Genomic DNA, 22,617 nt, shown 5'->3' with positions numbered 1-22,617 from the left:
AATGTTTCAAACGCTTACTAAATAACTACATGTACCTAGTCACTTTAAATATCTATACATTTAAGTTAGGTTCTCTCTCTCTCTCTCTCTCTCTCTCTCTCTCTCTCTCTCTCTCTCTCGCAAAAGCGCGAACCTAAACGGCCCTGATGTGATCTCCATCGGTCAGTTCTGTACGCTATGTTCTCCAGATTTTTGTTGCGCCATGCTTTTGACTTGCCAACTGGCCTCTGTGTCGCGACTACATGACATTCACTTAGGAATGAGCCAGAGCACCAGACAGGAGATTTGTCCGGATCATTTACTATTTCCTTTATCATTTACCTCCTCGGATAATATTATAAATAAATAAAGCTTAACTTAGCGTGCGAAAGGTATGTTAAAGACATTTTTTCTCCTAGTATCAACAAAATTATGCTTTCTCTTTAAGCATACCTGAGATGTGAAAGAACTAAAACAATGCATATTTGAGAGGTCAGATTTGCAAACGCTCCAATAGTTGTAACGTCGACTGTGCAAGAAATATATATATATATATATATATATATATATATATATATATATATATATATATATATATATATATATATATATATATAGAGAGAGAGAGAGAGAGAGAGAGAGAGAGAGAGAGAGAGAGAGAGAGAGAGAGAGAGAGAGTTTGGTGCATTGGGGTGACTTGGAGGAAGTGAGTACCCAAACAAACATATTTACAAACAGCGATTCCCTAGAATTTCTGCTATTTGGATCTCGAGTTACACTGAGCGCGACTAAGTGCTCATGTGTAGAATAGCTTTTATGCTGATGCAATTTAATAAGGGAAAGCAAATACAAGTTCCCTAAAGGAAACATTCTTGCATCAGATCCGAATTCTGTATTGAAATTTCAAATGAACAGTAGTTTAATGTATCATTGTTTTCACTCTCTGCGTTGACTTCAGATCAGCAACACAACCAACCAACGCGTCTTAGTTGTTCCAAATTAAGCAATTAGAGCTCCCTTAAAAAGGAGCTTTTTCATGTCCATTAAAACGAGGCAACTCAAATGTGCAAGGATGACATCGTTGCAAGCGACCATGAAGGCTTTGTTTTCAGCAATATTTGAACTGTGACTAAGTTCTTGTGTTAAAATATTTCTTGTAATATTAGAAGGTATTGCGTTCTACTAGTGAATGGTCTATAGTTGGACTCGTCCATAAAACAAAATATTATTCCCAATAATGCTTCAACAGAGAAGACAGTCAATGTTATTAACAGAGAAGACAGTGAACGTTGATAAGTACCAATATAAACTTGCTGTACAAACATGTTTAAAACGTTTATTTTCGAAAAAATATAAATTTGTGTACTACTTCGTAGAATTACGTATCGTACGAATAGTCATCTTCGTGTTGACTTCATACACGACTGATGTGAGAAAGGCATGGCGATAAACGCCCTGATAAAACTCGAGTAACTGGGAAAGCACCACCTGTAAAGTGTATCTTATGATAACGTTATTCGAAAACATTACTTCTAAATATAACGAAAATGCTTACACGAAACATAATTTAAAGACAATCCGCTTTTGTAAAACGTGCTAACTACGCAACTCGAAATACGTTCATTGTATTGGGAAGTCGGTGTGATGACGTTATCCAGATGTAGCGTAACGGCACTAACTCGGGGAGACATTTTAACATAAAATTGTGTGATTGAGACTTCTGTCTCTTATTAAATGACGAAACAGAAGTAATAAAAAAAACTTACACAGTTTCAAATATTAATTTAACCGTCATGCGATATAAAAGAAGGACGAACCCAACGAAAAGCGTACCACAGCGTGGGGAAAATCTTTATATTTATTGCTTAACAGTCCGTTATAAATCGGCACGCATGTTTTCTGCTATGGAAAACCGATACTACCTCAGTAAATGAAAAAAAAAAACAACACTTAAATTGCATACGAATTTTCTGAAGAGTAAATATGGTAGGGTTTAAAAGAAGCATACTTGATATCATCATCCAAATCACATCTAATATTTCCAAATTTAAGTTTGCAGCTGTTCGGGCACTCCATAGGAAGAACTGAAAAAGATACATTCGACGAAAGAACAAAGAACATTGATATCATACTCAATCTAAAATAACCCGTCATACTGTGACAGATCGCTAGAACATGATTTCAACAAATTTCAACAATGCATTGCTTTGTATAATAAAAAAAAAACTATGTTAAAGTTTTAAATCCGATTTGGTGGGGGTGGGGTTGTAGGTATACATTCCAAGAAAATAAAAATGAGAGAATTGCATCGCATGCTAGATCTGTTAAGTCTTCACACATATGTCATTAACTTCAATGATACACCCTTCAGAACTACAAACAAGAAAGACTCAACCTACCCGATCTTACAGTAAGGTACTTATTCCCTCAGTCTGTGCGGATATTGGTAAACACACGGAGTGGTTGCACGCCTTCTCATAGCTACACCAAAAGCATATATTGCAAATAAAATTCTGTCATAATGTTATTTAAGGGTGAAAGCCTTGTCATGTAAGTGCGAACAGTATTAATCGGGCCCTATATGTGTCACCTACAGAAATATGTATTGACTGAGTATTATATGTCACGTACAGAATTATGTATTGACTGAGTACTATATGTCACGTACAGAATTATGTATTGACTGAGTACTATATGTCACCTACAGAATTATGTATTGACTGAGTACTATATGTCACCTACAGAAATATGTATTGACTGAGTACTATATGTCACGTACAGAATTATGTATTGACTGAGTACTATATGTCACGTACAGAATTATGTATTGACTGAGTACTATATGTCACCTACAGAATTATGTATTGACTGAGTACTATATGTCACCTACAGAAATATGTATTGACTGAGTACTATATGTCACGCACAGAATTATGTGCAGACAGTATTGAATTAGTGCTTTATCTGTCACGAAGAGAATTATGTGCAGACAGTATAGAGTTAGTGCTTTATCTGTCACGAAGAGAATCATGTGCAGACATTATTGAGTTAGTGCTTTATCTGTCACGAAGAGAATTATGTGCAGACAGTATTGATTGAGTGTTCAATCTGTCTCGCAAAGAATTATGTACAAACAGTGCTGATTGAGCAGTATATCTGTCACGAAATTATGTGCAAATAGAATTTATTGAGCGTTACATCTGTCTCGCAAAGAATTACTTGCCAACAGTGCATATTGAGCGCTGTACCTGTCACGAAAAGAATTATGTTCGAATAGTATTCGTTGAGTGCTGTATCCATTCAGTGCTCTATCGTGTAACTTAAAACTTACGTCAATCTATGTCTCATGTTCTTAGTACCGAGCTTTGTGTTTCTCGTTGGAAACGCCTGCACCGGAAACTCTCTTATTTCAGATATGTTTCTCTTAAAAAATACACAAATTAAAATGATGTATTCCTTTCTTACTAACACTATATATGAAAACGAACTCTAGGTCAAACAGAAAGGATTGATTCCACTGAAATGATTAAGAAACCATCGCAAATGTGAGTGTAAGTTTATTTCTTACGCAATTTTTTACGTTTACAAAATGTTCAAATCAAACGATCATGTCAAAATAGTATTCTGGTTAGTAATGCATTTGAGCTGTCTGTCAAACATCCTTTTGGGATCTTCAATGGCGGGGGCCGCAGTACTGTTAGAATTTTGTTTTTTATTTATTTACTTTTTTAATTTTAATTTTTTTGAATAGATTTTTTTTTTGTTTGTTTATTTGTTTTCTAGATAGCCTTTGATTTACCACGAAGCTTCACTGTCATTTCAAGCTATTCTACTGCGGGGCATTTTGAAATTTTACCTTTTCTTGAGACACGTTTATGAAATAAAGACCTATAAAAAAAAACTTTTTTCGAAATATTTAAGTCAATTGCATGGATGTATTTTGCGCTCTTAATTTACTTTGTTTCTTGCTGAGATAATGAGCAAAAATGAACGATAATTATCCGTTAATGAAATAAAATTAGTTTTTAAAAATGAACGAAAAGAAACCGAAAATGAAATCAAATTAACGTATTTAAGAGGAATGATTATTACCGAAAATAGTCATTTCAGTGTCACCTAGAATATGATAGATCGGTCAAACTGGCCCCTGTTTGTACAAATACAATGATATGCTCTGTATATGAGCGTACTGTAATATATAAACCAACTGTATGACTTCTTTACATTGTCAGTGTCCGTACTAATGAGGACACCGTATTGACGGAGCATACTGTAATATATAAACCAACTGTATGACTTCTTTACATTGTTAGTGTCCGTACTAATGAGGACACCGTATTGACGGTAGAAAGGGCGCTCTCTTATCACTGTAGCTGCTAAGATCTCTCAACGATCGAAATTAACTAGGTCTTTATTATATCACATTAGACTTCAGAATCTGACTTCCAAACGGCATGTACTAAATATATCGAATTCTCGCGTTATCGCTCTGAACTGACACATTCAAGTTAAATCAGCGTGCTGTCTGCTCGTTTTCAAGCTTCTCTACATTATTCAAGCAAATATTTCCACTCCCGAGCCTGAAATCTTTAGTCCGTTGAATTTTTGGTCCTTTTATATAATGTATGCGCACTTGCCTACGATGTTAAGAACGTGAAATAGTGCACGGTTTCCAAGCGATGTCTATGCTACTATATGTAGTTCGTGATTTAGAGGAGCATTTACCACGTGTTCGTAGCCGCGCATGCGCCTAGCTGCAGTTGTTCTTTAAAGAACTTTCCTAGATGCAATATGTTTTTTCAGAGCATCCTAGATGAAGTTCTTCTTTATAAAAAAGAAAGAAAATAGTGCTTTTGTAACTTTAATAACAGTTCAAAGTTCAAAATGAAAACAGAGTACATGTAGCTGGAAACGAGCCGCGTTCGTTCTTCAAAACGTAGGAGTAGACGTTTGTATTGATATTGTTCAGATAAAGAGACTGACAAGCAATATCAACATGATGCCAAAGTCTGTCAGCACCAGAAAATTGTAGACGATGTGTCTTTCATCCAGCAGCTGCCTCCCTATGTTATTCAATCTTTTTCAGTTACCGTTTTATATTTGCGTATAAGACGGGTCATGCTGCAAGCAAGAAATAATCATCATCTCCCGTAACATAATGTACCAGCAGATCAGGATCTATCTTGTTTGTTCGTTGTAATGATTGCTCTTAAAAAACTGCACGGTCCCAGATCTGTCGGCGCATAATGCGACGGCAGATCTGGGTTTGCGCAGTTTGTAGTTGGGCTCGTCTTATAATCGAGTATTTACGGTGTTCCTGGAGTTACAGGCATCATGTGACGGCATTTCCGGTAAGTTAAACATATTGAAAGAACTAGCTATGAAGGAAAATTGAGTCTCTGAAAAATAAACTGTTGTATTCGTAGCTACCTTGAATCATTTACATTCACATGTGAAAAACATATATTCTAAACTTTAAGAAAATTCATAAAATAATTTATAAAACTTTACCATTAATCTAAAAGAGCCAAATTCACTTAAAAACCATCTGTCAGTCCACCTATCTACTACAAACCATCCGTCAGTCCACGTATCTACTTAAAACCATCTGCCAGTCCACCTATCTACTTAAATACATTTAATTATGTCTATCACAGAGTTTTGCATTAACTAAGGAAAATCTACATGGACTTTAATTCCTTCGGCCCATAAATAAACGAAGTAAATGAAGATTGATCCCGATCAGAACTAACCTCTCTAATTATATGTCAAGCTAAGTCATGCATCTAGGCTCTTTGCTAATTCTGTCTTCCTGTGGTTTATATGCCCAATAACAACTTAATAAATTTTTTATGATTTATGTGTCCATTAACAGCTAATAAATTCATTGTGATTTGTGTCCAGTATCAACTAATAAATTTATTGTGATTTATGTGTCCATTAACAATTTAATATGTTCATTGATCAGCTTGTTAGATACATAACGTTCCTTCTTTAAACCTGCGGTTTAACGAGAGTGAAATTACATAATAATAATAATAATAATAATAATAATAATAATAATAATAATGATATGACTCCAAAGAAAAACAAAACTAGGACTCAATAATAATAATAATAATAATAATAATAATAATAGGACTCCTAAAACAAAACGAAATTTGGACTCCATACTAAAAGTCCTTACAGAAACAAGCTTCACATTCCATCTATCCACAATGAAATACTGCAATGAATGGATTAATTTTCCAATACGTGTAATTTATGTCATTCCAACGGCTATTAATTTTAGTGTGTTCTGTATACAAATAGAGCAGAATTGTTTTTGTGGTATCTCTGGACGATGCTGTCACTCAGTGGCAACTTGCCTTCTAATTCCGCTGTTTGCAAGTATGTATGTATGTATGTATGTATGTATGTATGTATGTATGTATGTATGTATGTATGTATGTGTATATGTATGTATGTATGCATGTGGTTTAAAAGCACATCAGCACATTCATGGCTATAAAGTCTCTAGTAGGTTTAGGAAGCCAGCTAAGAAACACTAAACAAAGATAATCTAAATTTGGGCAAAGGTGTTAAAATAAAATGTCCAAGTTGTTATATTGGCAAAGTCCAGGATCTTCTCAGCTCGAACACTGGTAGCATAACAGGGCAAAAAGGACCTTCCAGGGCAAAACGCTTCCCTCCATTAGTCGCCTCTTACTCATTTTGGGGTGGCGGAAGGGGGCATTCCGCCCCCTCCCGAATTTGCATGTGCTGTAAATTTGCTGTAGCATATATACGAAAATTAACAAGCCCGTCAAGTTTTGCACCCCTCCCCCCCAAAAAAAAAAAGTTGAAATGACGTCCCTGATCTTACGACATGCGGTGGGGTGCTTCGGGTTTATTCTACATACCCAGGCAACTCAGTAAAGAACCGTCCAAGACCAGTAAATTATTCATAAACAACTTAATGCCAAAATTTTACGGCTCACTTTTGCATTCCTCATTTAGAAGCAATGTAAGGTAACACTTAGGCTGTATTGCGACAGCATTTTTATGCTTCGAATGGCTGCATATCGGACATGTGTGAGTGACGCTTATCCGTGATTTGTTCTTTACTATTTCGAAGTTGTTTTCTTCTTCTCCTCTAGCCTCGAATTTCACAGTAATACGCATGCTTTATTAAAAGCGTTTTATCAAATCCATGCTTTATTAAAAGCGTTTTATCAAATCCAAAACCCAGGTGACAAAGATCAGTATGGTATAATGGATATGTCAATGATATTGTATGATGGCTATGCCAATGATATGGTATGATGGATATGCCAATGATATGGTATGATGGATATGTCAGTGATATGATATTATGAATATATAAATGATATGGTCGAATGGATATGGCAATGATGTGGTCTAATGGATATGTCAATAATATGGTATTATGGATATGTCATAGATATGGTATCATGTATATGTCAATGGATATGTCAATGATATGGTACGATGGATATGTCAGTGATATGATATTATGAATATATAAATGATATGGTCGAATGGATATGGCAATGATGTGGTCTAATGGATATGGCAATAATATGGTATTATGGATATGTCATAGATATGGTATCATGTATATGTCAATGGATATGTCAATGATATGGTACGATGGATATGTCAGTGATATGATATCATGAATATATCAATGATATGGTCGAATGGATATGTCAATGATGTGGTCTAATGGATATGTTAATAATATGGTATTATGGATATGTCATAGATATGGTATCATGTATATGTCAATGGATATGTCAATAATATGGTATTAAGGATATGTCAATTATATGGTACCATGTATATGTCAATGGATATGTCAATGATATGGTATTCTGGATATGTCAGTTATATGTCAAGACCGCCAAGCCCGATCGTTGTTATACGCCATATTAAACGAGTTATTTCCCGCTTCTCGGAACTAAAGGACGAATACGACTTTTTATGTGTTGCATACCCTCGTATTTTACGCTTTCAAAATATTTTTAGCTTTACAATGTGAATGAAAATGGAATGCATAAATCGTAATTTGGTGCATCTAAGAATTGCAATGCACGGACGTCGTTGAAAACACCCCACTCGTTTCCGATTTGAGTCTGTGTGTGTGATGCAAAGTTATAGGTTGAATATTTGTTTCGAACGCCAAATCAACTACATAATATTAAATTGGTATGTAACAAGCTTCAATATCAAAACCTCATAAAAAAAATAAAAATTGTTGCAAAGAACAATTATTTTAGGGAAACATTAACAACATGGGCAGATAAACGCACCATTGTATGTTTAGGTATATAAATAAAATCGTACATTGCTGTTATCAAGTAACACTTGGATTATCTGGAGGGTTAAAGTCAATTGTCACCCTTACAGAAATATATTTATTCCACATTATGATCAGTTAATTTGATTTTCTTGTCGAATAAGTCACCTGTACAGACCTACCTTTTCCATTATAATCAGTCAATTCGATCGTCTTGTCGTGTATTCGGCTGCAAAATTTTGATTACTGGCATGTAATGAATCATTCGGCAGTTAATAAATACATTAACCAGACACCGGAGACGAAAAGGTCGACATTACCTCTGACACTCTTAAAATTGTATACATCAGAATCCTATCAATGTAATGTCTTCATTCACATTGATTTAAAGAGATAAACGAGTTTTCGAATCCAGTGATACAAAACAAACTTTAGTCTTTATGGTACAACAGCGAACCTAACAAAATATTTATTTGATACAGTTCCAAGGAAAATAAGAAGTACAGTATGCAATCAGATGTACATTCTCCCAGAAGGATGGTGATCCAAGAATAGTTTCTAAGCTGTCATTATATTCGTGAGGTTCCATCACCTTGAAAAATAAAACATTTTCATGCCTATGAACCGCATATCGATACAAAATAAAATGCAAGGACACTTAAACGGTCACCCTAGTAATTTCAAAGTTGTCAACAGATTCATGAACTGGTCAAATTAGAAATTATCGTGCGTATGAACCGCATATCAATAACATTAAAATGCGAGGACCATCAAATGGTCACCCTACAAAAGGTTTTGGCTGAACACACCAAACCAAAATCTGAAATCTTCTATTCGGTTTTTCTATCTGTACTATCAGCAAAAGAGGATTAGGCAAGGATTTCGACATAGCATTCCGAGCAACTAACAAAAGAAGAAAGTAAAATTGCAAAGCATGACTCCAAATAGTTGTGTAGGTCTGTAAATTATGAATAAAAAAAGTCATTTATTTTACCACTACGTATCCAATGAAAAGACATACTCATTTTACGTTCTTCTAAATCGATTCGCGTTTCATATCCATTTACAAATATGGTGATTGAACACGTTAGCTTTTCTTTACCTTTGTTTTTTTTTTTTTTTTGAACATTTATTAAAATTAAATATTCCATGAGAGATTTTATTGTGCTATTTAATAGAAACTAAAAATTCATACATTAAGATAAAAACTGACTTTGGATGATAACAAAATAATATTATTTGGAAAAATCTATTCTCATGAAATTCTCGCTCGTCTTGAAAAACTGGAAAATAAGTGACGTCAAAAGCGGCGATGACGTTTGTTGTAAAACAAATAAGCATGATAACGGTTGGCGGTTGGATTCATTCACACGCTGGTCGGGGAAAGAAAACGTATATACCATAATAACATGACACGTATCTTTGAAGAATATAGGTAATTCTAAAGAATCCAATGTTATTTTCATCATTCCTCTGGGAAACTTTCAACCCGCTGTGTTAGGCAAGATTAAATATATAGCTTCTACTTTAATTATCAACGCATTTCCAAACAAACGTGCGAAGAATTTTCTTTCGGTATCATTTCTTAGCAAGGATGATAACTGCGTATTACTGATCCTTTTACGAGCCAAAATGTAACCCTATACGGAGAAGAGAAGACAAGACACGTTGGTAGCAAAGTAACTTTTCTTTATGCTGATATTTGCTTTTCAGCAGTTGTTTTATTGGACTTGTTGATACAGCTGTTCATTGAAATAGACACCTGCAAATTGGTGGTAATTTTGGTCTCACCTTTCGTTCACATCATCCAAGTAAATATTTCTGTCTTGACAACTGTCAGTGTGATTGAGGGTCTAGCCATTTTCGGTGTAATCTAACATGCATTACGGCGAATCAATTTCGAAGTTTATTAAATCCATCCGATATAAACTTTCGGAGTGTAGCTGATTGTGGTGCAATAAAAAGTTATAACATTTTTATTTCATGATCAGCGAATAAATAGGTAAAATAAATTACAATATAATATTTATATTAGCTCGTTGTGGGTTTTTAAAAAAAATACTTTTAGTATGAACAGATCTTCCCCTGGATAAAAAGCAATGCATTAGTCAATATGGCGTAATGAAGAAAAAATTCCATTCAATGGAATATATCTTTTTCTTTGTTTTACAATATAAAATTGTATATCGATCGAGGATTGAAACTCATTAGTCTTCAAGGTAGATATACACATCTGTTGCTGATATAATTAATAATAATGCAACAAAGACAACCATCTGCAAAGGATATAAATAAATCTCAGAACCGGATTGGGAAAAAATGCAAATTCTTCTTTATGTGACTGTACAGTGTATAAGGCTTTATACGAATTAAGAAGCTTCACGGGAAACAAGCATATCCTAATAATTCACACGCGTAATCATTTGCAATTGTTTTTGCAGATCTAAGTACTACATCAAATTATAATTCAACGATAATGAAGGTGAGATAAATTGTAAATATAAACCTTTTGATTTGGAAGACTGGAACATATTTTGTTTCAGAATAGAATATGCATTCTTAAACATTTACCTGTAGGTGGCCAACCGTTTCAAAACAAACTTGCATTAGCTTCATAAATCATCGTTTATAAGTTTCATTCACTTAATTAATCATCATGTATAAGTTTCTCAGCTTGGTTATACGTAGCATCTAGTTGAGTATTGCTTGGGGAGAAATTCGATACCGAATTAATCCTGCCTAGAGATGTGAATTGATTTTATTCTCGGAACAAATAGAGTTGATCTAATTATTCTAAAACCCAATGAAAGCATTGTCCTTTATTTTATAAAAAGATTTTTTTTTTAAAAAAAAAAAAGGAAGTTTGGGCTACATTCATTAAGACGCGTGATAGTCATAATCTGATATAATAATGAGATAAAAAAAAATCGTAGACAACCGGAAATTATGCTAAACTTTCCTTCAGTAATTGCAGAAGAAAAATCTTTTTTGAATGGAAACCAATATGCCTTGGTTTTTAATTTTCCAGAATTTACAGGCAATGAAAAAGAATAAATTTCAGTTAGTACTCAATCTTAATATAGAAAATTGTACATCCATTTAACCGTGTATCGATTTATTCATTAACTGTTTCATTCGATGTATGTATGTATGTATGTATGTATGTATGTATGTATGTATGTATGTATGTATGTATGTATGTATGTATGTATGTATGTATTCAGTTATTTATTTATTTCAGCGCAGAGCCGATATTGATCAACAGTAATTTCTATCCTTCTATTCTAGATAATATATAAAAATCATTTTCTTTCCACGTATAGAATTTTATAAGAATTTATTTTATTAAAAATGGAAATTAAGAGAGTAAATGTTTTACTAAGGAAATAATTAGTATGTTCAAGAATCGTTCGCACAAAACTTCGTTAAACATTTTAATTGATTTATTTTTATCAATTCAAGCTTTCGAGACATTAGTTACAATTGATTCTATCGTTCAATTGGTCAAAGAAATTGTATTGTTTGTCCTTGAACAGACGTTATTATTTTCTTATTACCTTCTATCATTCTTATGAATTAAAAAAAATAGTTCAACCTTGTCTCGTATCCTATTCAATTGTTTGCGCTTTTAATTATGGTATCCCGTAATCAATATATTGGAATAGTTATAATCAATAAACGCAAGCATATACCATTTTCAACAATCTAGATAAAACAACTACAAGCATTCATGTATATAGGGTGAAAAGTAAAAACATAACTAAGATTGTTTGACAGACTTATCCAAAACACCAATCCTGTTTGACATACATGTTTTGACAACTTATCCAATATACTAATCATATATAACAATATACATCAACTTCCATGAAATGCAACTATTATCTGTAAACCCAAGTAATCGTAATTTAAGTACGGTAATACTTGTAAGGGTTTGAATATATATATATATATATATATATATATATATATATATATATATATATATATATATATATATATATATATATATATATATATATATATATATATATATATATATATATAATTTGGTCCATAATAGTCAACACTATTATTGTCTTTGCAATTCTGTTTTATCTGACTTTTGACACCCTCTCAATGGACCATGGAAGAGTCTAAAAAATTATAACCATCTCTTGTTCCCATGGGGACAAGTTTGGATAATTTTCATCAGTATCTTTGGTATTGATCCGAATATGTGTATATTCATACGGGAAGGTATAAGGCTTATCTACCACATTGTTTTTAAAAATCCAAGATCTTCAATGGACAGACAGACAGTGTCACAAAATCCCCAACCAACTCCGACACCCCGCTACAGCGAAGGAAAGGAAAATGAAAACATGCGGAAAGTACATTGAAGCTCGATTGAATAGCAATATGGTTGTTCGTAAACCCTGTCAGCAGCCTACAATGACCACCGATCGGAAGCCCGCCAGCAGTCCACAAGGACCACTAATTGGTAGCCCTGTCAGCAGTCTATAAAAACCATCAGTCGCAAGATTTTGATTGTCAGTTTGTCGATACGTCGAATAGATTGCCATTCTTCACACCCCTCTAATGACAATAATAAGCTCCAGTGAGGCACATCTGACAAATCTATTGGCCAATAAAGTCATCTAAAGAATACAGTTCTTAGTGAAAACGTTTCTACAAATGACTAATATCTTGTGACTGCGACTCTTAAAATATAAAAACAGTGCCGATGAGGACCAACCGTATAATTCTCATTGTCCATTGTACCGCAAAACATTTCCTAAAGATTTCGACCTTAATTTAGAGGATCATTGATGTAAATTTGCATGTAGCAGAAGTCTGTAAGACAATATTCGGAATTTAGTCGTGTACAGTACACACCCTCTTCAGAAATGGAAACAGCCCACTCACGCTCATTTGCATAAGTCTTTTTCTGGTAGATTAAAACTAACGAAATTATAAGCTCTTTGCATTTAAAAATATTTTATTTATACAAATTCTCTTTATTTCAATCCAGTTTGTGGGAAGGCGGTTCCAGCAAGAATCGCTTCCGTACTCCACGCCTCAGCTTAAGGCCCCCCAATGGGCAGCGGGAAATGCAATAAGGAAATGTCTAAGCAAGGATTAAAAAAGATGATTGACGCGCAAAAATCTGTTTATATGGAGCAAAATCTAGATGTACCGCCTGCACAATGCCAAATCATTTGCGTCAATCTGACTTAACCCGTTTATCATCAAAGATGCATACCAGAGAGGGGTCCTGTCGTCCTCCTTTATTCCCACCTACATTCAAGAGGTAACGGGCAACTTGTAATTCAAGAGGAGCTTAAGTTTTTTTAAACATGCCTTCGTACTGTTGAGTCGCCTCCCTCTTGTATATAGTATATAACGCTTAACTTAAGGCAATGGTATATTGTTTTCTATAAAAAAAAAGACGGTATCTTTGTTTTAGAAGAAACGCTCAACTTTTTCATAATCGATTGTTACAGAAAGAGTAGTGAACTTCATTATTTCAGTCTAGCTCGTGGCTTTGTTTTTCTGTGTGTGTGTGTGTGTGTGTGTGTGTGTGTGTGTGTGTGTGTGTGTGTGTGATGTTGTGATGCTATTAAAAAGTATTTATTGTATATATTATGCAGTGTTTGGATGTGTTTTCAAATATAAATCAGTGGAAGATTTGAAACGCAAAATGAATCCATATTAGTAACCACGAAAAAAATATCTTAGAGCTCAACTTTGCTGTTAATAAAATACATAAAATCAATCTAGCCCTTTTTTCCCCATTTATTAACTACCCGTACACGCGATCATAAATACACGCTAACATAAACTGTTTGGAAATGGCATACGCAATGGAGACCATTTCCTTCTTGAACAGAAAACATTTAACATATATTGCTATAATGTGCAAATATCAATAAAATCTTTCTGTTGAGACAACGCAAACGAATATAAATTGAATGTGTTTCCGTCTTGCAATGTGGTTTTTATTACATATGCTACTTTTAAAAGCTGATCTAGTTCCTTACTTTGGTCATGGTGTTAACTATCAATGAGTAAAACACGAAAGCGCTTTAAAAAAAATAACTATTACTTTTTTTTCAATTACTAGTCTCTGGTAACGAAATTCCATCGCATGAACGCAAAGGTGTGAAATTGTCCGTGATTGTCTGAAATAGGCTAATTTAATAAGGTTGACACGCAATAGATGAAACACTTACTTCTGCAGAATGACTGCACAGGATACCTTCTGTAATAATTAGGGTGATGGTTAGGATTTCTTCAAAAATATTGATTAATGTTGAAAGATCTCAGCAGAAAGAGCGACGCCGTCAAAATAAAACTACGACGAAACGTTTGAACGGTTAGGTGCTATACTCTTACCAAAACAAACAAAAAAAAAGAAACATTCAGTAAAATGTTCTTTCATTGTCTAAAACTAATTTCAAATCTCACGGCAATAAACAATTTAATATCAAATAACTGACATATCGCAAACCATCATGACTGATCACGAATAATCGCTGTGTGTGTGTGTGTGTGTGTGTGTGTGTGTGTGTGTGTGTGTAGGTACGCATGTGTAAGCACGTGTTTGAGTATATGTATATACATATAATATACATATATAATATGTACTTGTTTGGCTGAGTTTGCATGGGAATGTGTCTATGTATACATAAATATATATCTTTAATATTGATTACATATTCGTTGAAGCCACTGATGTGTTTAATTTTAGGTATTAAGAGTGTCGCCATCAACGCTTGCAACATAACTTAAATGTATGTTCTATGTAATTACTGATAGTCAATCGGCTAAATGCAAATAAAGTTCAAATGCATATGAGAAGTTAACCTTGATGAAAACATCTATTTGTATGACAAACACCAACACCGTACTTCATTTGATGAAAACATCTATTTGTATGACGAACACAAACACCGTACTTCATTTGATGAAAACATGTATTTGTATGACGAACACAAACACCGTACTTCATTTGATGAAAACATCTATTTGTATGACGAACACAAACACCGTACTTCATTTGATGAAAACATCTATTTGTATGACGAACACAAACACCGTACTTCATTTGATGAAAACATCTATTTGTATGACGAACACAAACACCGTACTTCATTTGATGAACACATCTATTTGTATGACGAACACAAACACCGTACTTCATTTGATGAAAACATCTATTCGTATGACGAACACAAACACCGTACTTCATATTTAATTTTCATTACGAATTCTCGATTATATTTTTCTTATTCATCGTACACACAACGAGTTTTGTCTCGGATAAGACTGAAAGATGGGTTTATTTCTCTAAGAAATTGTTTTTTTTCTTCTAACAATATCTACATTTGTAGAGATTAAAGGCAACCCATGGTTAATCAAATATTTCTTTTGCGTCTCTTGCTAACAAATATGCAAGTACGATGCAAAGACGAACGATGCTTTTCGTGCGATTTTGTACGAGTTTAGTCAAAGGTTATGTCACATTCACCCTTCGAAATTGTGAAGTTAATCGTATTTTGACTTCCTTTTTTAATTAAAATCATCATGAAAAAAATGAATACAAGGTGCGAGGCTGTACTGCACAAGAATGTACCAGATGTATGCCAGTTACATCCAACGCGATTTCTGTAAGCCTAATTCCAATGTTACAACAGATACATTAGTCATAATTCAAGACAATCTTGACTAGTCTGAAATGTGAGAGATATTTGTTATCCACTGCAAAAATATTTTTTTTACAGTCGATATTAAAATGGTTGTAGTATTTTTATATACTAAACAGCTATGTTACACACACAAACACAAGCACACACACACACACAAACACACACACATTCTGTCTATACGATTTCGAAGTAAGCACTGATGTTATCAAAAGTTGACACTAATACCAATTAGCCAGTCGACTTGTTTCAGCAACATTTAGTTTCAAGTGATACGCTCAGTTAGTTAATGTTCATGTTTCCCAAATAATTGGACTCGTCAACATATTAAGGGACTACATAATGTATAATAAACATGAAAGATTGTATGTAGATAAAACACACTTACCTAAATATAATGACTGGACAAATAATCCAGATCCAAGAAGGTAGCAAGAAAGACACACCGTTAATACATCCACTCCGACACTCATCATTTAGAAAGCAGTCTGGAACAAGCTAAATATTGGAAACGCATCGAAATAAACCAACATTGACAAAGCATTTTTCCTCTTCTTTCTCGTTAAATTATTCAACGAAATCCTGAGAAAAATCCCAATATCTGATCTTTCATCTTCGCTGAAATCATCGCTCCCCGTACAATTACATCACTCTGATACACTTTCCCTCGTTTAAGACAAACCTTGGAAATTAAACCTTACAGTACTTTGCTTTTTTCTTTCATTTCTACATTTTAACCATGATTAATTCCTCATATCCTTAGACGGAAATGTTTTGTTTGTTTTTAATCCTTACTGGAAATATTACCCCTTCTGTGGCATACTCTTCGCTGCACTCTCTCTTGTGATACGATTTCAGTAACGAAAGCATAATGAAGAAGTCAGTTAGCCCCACTTTCGTAAAAGGGGTGATCAGGTTAGCATCTCACTGACGTTTTTAGTACAAAATTGTGGCAATACACTAAGGGTATTAATGAACCGCTCTTTAACATACAGGATGGAAGGTAAAATATAGATTTGGTTAGCCTCACATTTGTTAATGGTCGCGTATAAAAATAGTATGCGTATCTATTTAACAATCTCTCTCTCTCTCTCTCTCTCTCTCTCTCTCACATGTTATGCTGTGCATTTTCCCAGTGGTCAAAGACACTTAGAGATGACAATAGTTCATTCTAAATTTCATCTCTCTCTCTCTCTCTCTCCTTTTGACTCAGACTTGTATTAAAATGGATGCAGCCTGTAATATTATCGCTTAAGTAAAATCACAGTGACAGTCTATTCCCTTATCGATATTTTTCCGAAATGCATAAAGTGTTAATACCTGCATGTGATTTAGTTATCGACGTTGAAAACTTACGACACAATGAACATAAATCCGTTGTATGGAAGACAAAATTCGGATATTTTTATTCTTTTCACATACGATTCATTGATGACAACGAAAGCGATGACACATATAAATCGATATTCTTTCACATCTCGTGTGTGTGTGTGTGTGTGTGTGTGTGTGTGTCCGTGGTATCCGTATGACATCGGTTTTCTATTCTTCTTCCTTAAATGGATACAATGCATACAGCAAAAAGTATGTAAATTTACGTGTAGATAATTTGCTATGTATTGGAAGTGTGCTTTAAGAAAAGATGGCGGTCACCAACTTTGTGCTTGAAAAGATGATTCTTAGATCTTAATTCCTTCTCTTTTCTTCTAAAATCAGTAATACGTTCAAGATGTAACATCTAAACCATGTCTGCAATAATAGATCATTATATAATTAAACTAATTGTAAATCATTTTACCGAATAATACTATAGGTAAATTGCGTGTGAAGTTTAAAACTATTGCCCCCTGTTCTGGAGCAGACGGCAAACGATCTAGATAATAAAACTAAACATGACGCCAAAAGCGAAAGAGTTTTTATTTTATCGTCCAAAAATCTGACAAGGTCGTTAAAAAAAACATTGCATTTACAGTTTCAACCGCTTATCATCACCGATCTTCCTGGGTCTTCTGGTATGATTGACATTTGTTTGAAAATGTCGATACCGACGCGTATATATGCGTGAACACCTGTACAATTTCAATTTTCACAGTACAACTACCAACAATAATAACAATAATGTAACTTACACAGCAACCTCTCCAATCCCGCCGGTGTTCGAGTTTACATTACCTTCTTGTCATTGCCATATTCATCTTTTCATACGCAACCAGGTCCTCGGCAAAATATATGTATGAAGTAGATAACGATTGCGCTGAATTATTTACCACTGTTTGACTGTTTTAATTAATACTTTGTCAGACGAACATATAGCCATTGGCATGTTGTGCAGGGCCCCATACCGTAACCATCTGACATGATCATCTAAAAGGCTGCATTGTTTGCTTGGTTTTTGGTTTTGTTTGTTTATTTTTTCTTCTTTTGTTTGTTTTTGTTTTTGTTTGTCTTGTTTTGTTTTGTTTTTGTTTTTTGTTGATGCTTTTAATTTTTTTTTGTACAAATTAATATAGCAATGTTTTTATAGAGGAGTAAATAATGGTATTACATAGTTTTATGATCAATGTTACACAGTAGCAAAAATAAAAGAACCCCACACTGTGCTGTTAGATATAAATTGAAGAACAGTTTAGTTCTTGCTTAATGGTCATAAGATATTCGTGGGAAAATATGAACAGATTATTAGCAAATTAAATAGATATTTCGTGGGGAATATATGAAGAGAGTACGAGAAAATTAGATATTTCGTGGGGAAAATATAAACAGAAAATTAATTAGTTATTTTGTGGGGGAAAATATGAACAGTGTGTGAGAAAATTAATTAGCTGTTTCGTAGCTAAATTTGAACAGAGTTTGAGAAAGTTCAGTACGAAGATTCAACTGGTGTACATTGTACAGAACCAACCAAACAAAAATCGTTTGAATAAGGTCACAAAATGACACATGAGGGTGACAGAACGTACTTATACAAATATAAGCGTTAGAAAGATCGGCAAAAATTACTTTTTCTTGAACATATAGACCATTGGACATCAATAATTATAACTGCTAAATCTCTGTCACACACACACACACAGTTATATATATATATATATATATATATATATATATATATATATATATATATATATATATATATATATATATATATATATATATATATATATATATATATATATATATATATATATATATATATATATATATATATATATATATATATATATATATATATATATATATATATATATATATATATATATATATATATATATATATATATATATATATATATATATATATATATATATATATGTAAACATATATATATATAGAGAGAGAGAGAGAGAGAGATTTATATCACAATTATAACCTTTACCAGAACAATTATTGCGTGTTCGACGATCCTGATATAGTTAATATTAATATAAACTTCTAATTGGCTACATAAAGAGAACATTCCAGTTTTGTCCCTGAAATTCTTCTTTGTGTGTTAATACCTTTGCATACGGAAAGCCCGTGTGAAGTATTTCGCCATGAACTTATTCAAGTACCCACTATTAAGAGCTTTGTCAAAGCGAATCCTGTGTATATTAGCAATTAGGAAACCCCATGACAACTGAGTCTGTCTGAGTGCTTTCGTATGAAGTGCACTTTCCATATCAGGAATGACAGCTGATATACGGCACATATAGCTGGGTATTAAATTGCAGTTGATCACGACGATTATTAAAGAGAGTCCTCCGAATGACCGATCTTTTTGATATGTTGTCAAATTCAGTACACATTAGGAAAAGAAGTCACAACACGCAGCAGAGAACTGAAATTTCATTTGGAAGAGATTATATGTATTTTTCATTGTATGACTTGGAGCTGGCCGCTTCTAAGTCGGAGGAAATGAGCAGCCTATAGCTGGTTGTAGGCCTAGTCCAAGGTCATGGCAGGCGGTGCAGATGGTACGGTCACGGTCGTACCAAACTTTGGACCAAAAAAATGTAAAGATTTAATTGTGTAGAATATTATCTCGCTTCAAATCAGAGCTCCGTAACACTAGTAATCACCTGCAAACCAAACACGCATAGCATGTCGAGCGGCAAAAAGAACATGGTGCCCCCACCCGTCATTCATTATGGAGTTGTCGTACCAAAAGTAATTTGGCGGACATAGAATTGTTGTAGCTATAGTGGTTGTTGTTCTTGTTTTTGTTATTCTTATTGTAATTGTAATTGTTGTATGCATGCATGCATGTATGTATGTATGTATGTATGTATGTATGTATGTATGTATGTATGTATGTATGTGATTTATCGACACATCAGTACGGCCTGATTACGTAGTGCCTATAAACAAATAGGTTCTCAAGTTATAATTTTTAATTTGTCACAAAACTCTTTAATAAAATAAACCCTTCGAAACAAACGTAGTAGTAGTAGTAGTAGTAGTGGTGATAGCAGCAGCTGAAGTAGTGTTTAAGTTATCGACTTTGCCCAGATCCCTCAGTAGTCCACGTTTATCCACACGGCCGTAGAGAGCGATCACGGGCCCTGGGTAAGAAACACCCAGGCCTCTCCTAGTTCTTGTTCAAACAAAATTGTTCTTTTATAAAATAAAAAAGTGTTGTTCGGCCCGGTCTCCCCCTCCCCCCCCCCCCCCTTGTCAGCCCTGTTTATCCATAGTACACCTGTAGCGAGAAAGTTAGGTAGCTAGGTAAATGAAAATGTACAGGTTAATTAAATGAGTAGAACCGTTAGTAATTCGTCTGTTATATGGATAACATTTGCAGTGAATGATGGTTCATTGAACCGCTACTTAGTAAGAATGCGAACAATGTGGAAACACGATTAATGAATACGGAAACACGATTATTGATACAGAAAAAAACAATTATTGATACGGAAAATCGATTATTGATACGGAAAAACGATTATTGGTAACTATCGGACATCATAACTTATGAATTTTCCATACAGTTTATTGATAGATTGAAATCCATAATGCGCATGTATCGCGTCCTACTATCGGAGAGATTTCACCCCTCTTCTTAAAACCCTAATCCAATTCTTCTACTTTGGCCTACGCCACACCCGCCCTAGTTTGCACAGGAAAACTCTTATTAATGATACAAACGTTTTAGTAATTTTAATACCTATTTATGGTGTTAAAATTAAGTAAGTTCAAAATCGGAGTTATTTCAAATCAATAATTGCGGAATTTTAGTTACTTTACATTCCTTTTTATTTGTTAGGGTGTTTTTGTTATTTTTTCAGGTCGCGAGTTCGAACCCTGGCCGAGACATACCAATTACTAATAAAAATGCTACTAGCAGCTGCCTCGCTAGGTGCTCAGCATTAAGATGCTAGCGTTAGGACTGGTCGGCCTGTTGTCAGAATAACGTGACTGGTTGGAACATGATGCTACGTGTTTGCGGCATGATGCCCCAGTGCTAGACATCACTGTAAACTGCCACACTGCAGATATAGTAGCGATATGACTGGAAACTTGTTAAAACTACATTAAAAATCCAAATCACACACACACACACACACACATTCCTGTTAACTTGTACACCTTGTGGGATCGCGCGTAATGTTGCTGACACGTTTAACTGTAGTATGTAATAATGTATAATTACTCACACCAGGTAACCGCTGGAGGCCATGCTATAGAGCATTCTCAGAATATATTCATGTATTCATGTGACCCTGGTCAACGAATCCAAAACGAGGCTAAGATAAGCACCAGCTATATTTTACCTCGCAACCATGGCTGCTACAATTGATACTGGCAAATGAAAAAATAGTGACGAATATTTTTGTGTTCCGTTGTGCAATGGCAATGGTAGAATTCACATAGATTTAAGCTTCCATTATATTCCGTAAGTGAAGAAAATGGAGCGTCGTAGAAAATGGATTGTTGCAATACGTCGTGAGGAGGAGCCGAAGGTTAAGATAATAAACTGGATGAATGTTGGTGTTTTTATTTTTTCTTCTGAATGATGTAATAAAGAGTCATCAAAACGCAAAATAGGTTCTGTCGATGAAGCAAATGAGTGTATGTATGTGTGTTATATAATGGTAGGTTTCTAAACATGCTACCCCTAGTCCCATTCCTCAAAACAGGGTCATCGAAATCTCTGTGTACCCCCACGCAGTGCATTCATCTCAGCGATTATGAATATTGATATACGAGTAGTAATTACAGAAAAAGTGAATTTTATTATCAAGTTGAAAAAATAAATAGAAACAGCAGAATGAAAATGACCACGATAGAGAAGAGATATAGCACCAGTAAAATGAAAACGATGAGAGAACAAGTTGAATAAAATTGACACAGAGAGAGAAAGAGAGAGAGAGAGAGAGAGAGAGAGATAACGTGACCGGATACAAATTCATGAAACTGTTGATAAAACCTACTGATATGTGTAAATGTAAGGGAAAGTGCACACTTATATCACAGGCCATTGAAATTCTATCATTGTAGTAAGTTAATGTCAGAGAAATCCCACAAAAGGGAAGTATATATATATATATATATATATATATATATATATATATATATATATATATATATATATATATATATATATATATATATATATATATATATATATGATTTTCGTCCCTTTTTTCTTGGATATTTTGGCCTTTTTATTTT

Source organism: Sinohyriopsis cumingii, chromosome 17 (genome assembly GCF_028554795.1).
Source record: "Sinohyriopsis cumingii isolate HCF-2022 chromosome 17, ASM2855479v2, whole genome shotgun sequence".
Taxonomy (NCBI): Eukaryota; Metazoa; Mollusca; class Bivalvia; order Unionida; family Unionidae; genus Sinohyriopsis; species Sinohyriopsis cumingii.
This window is presented reverse-complemented; position numbering follows the sequence as displayed.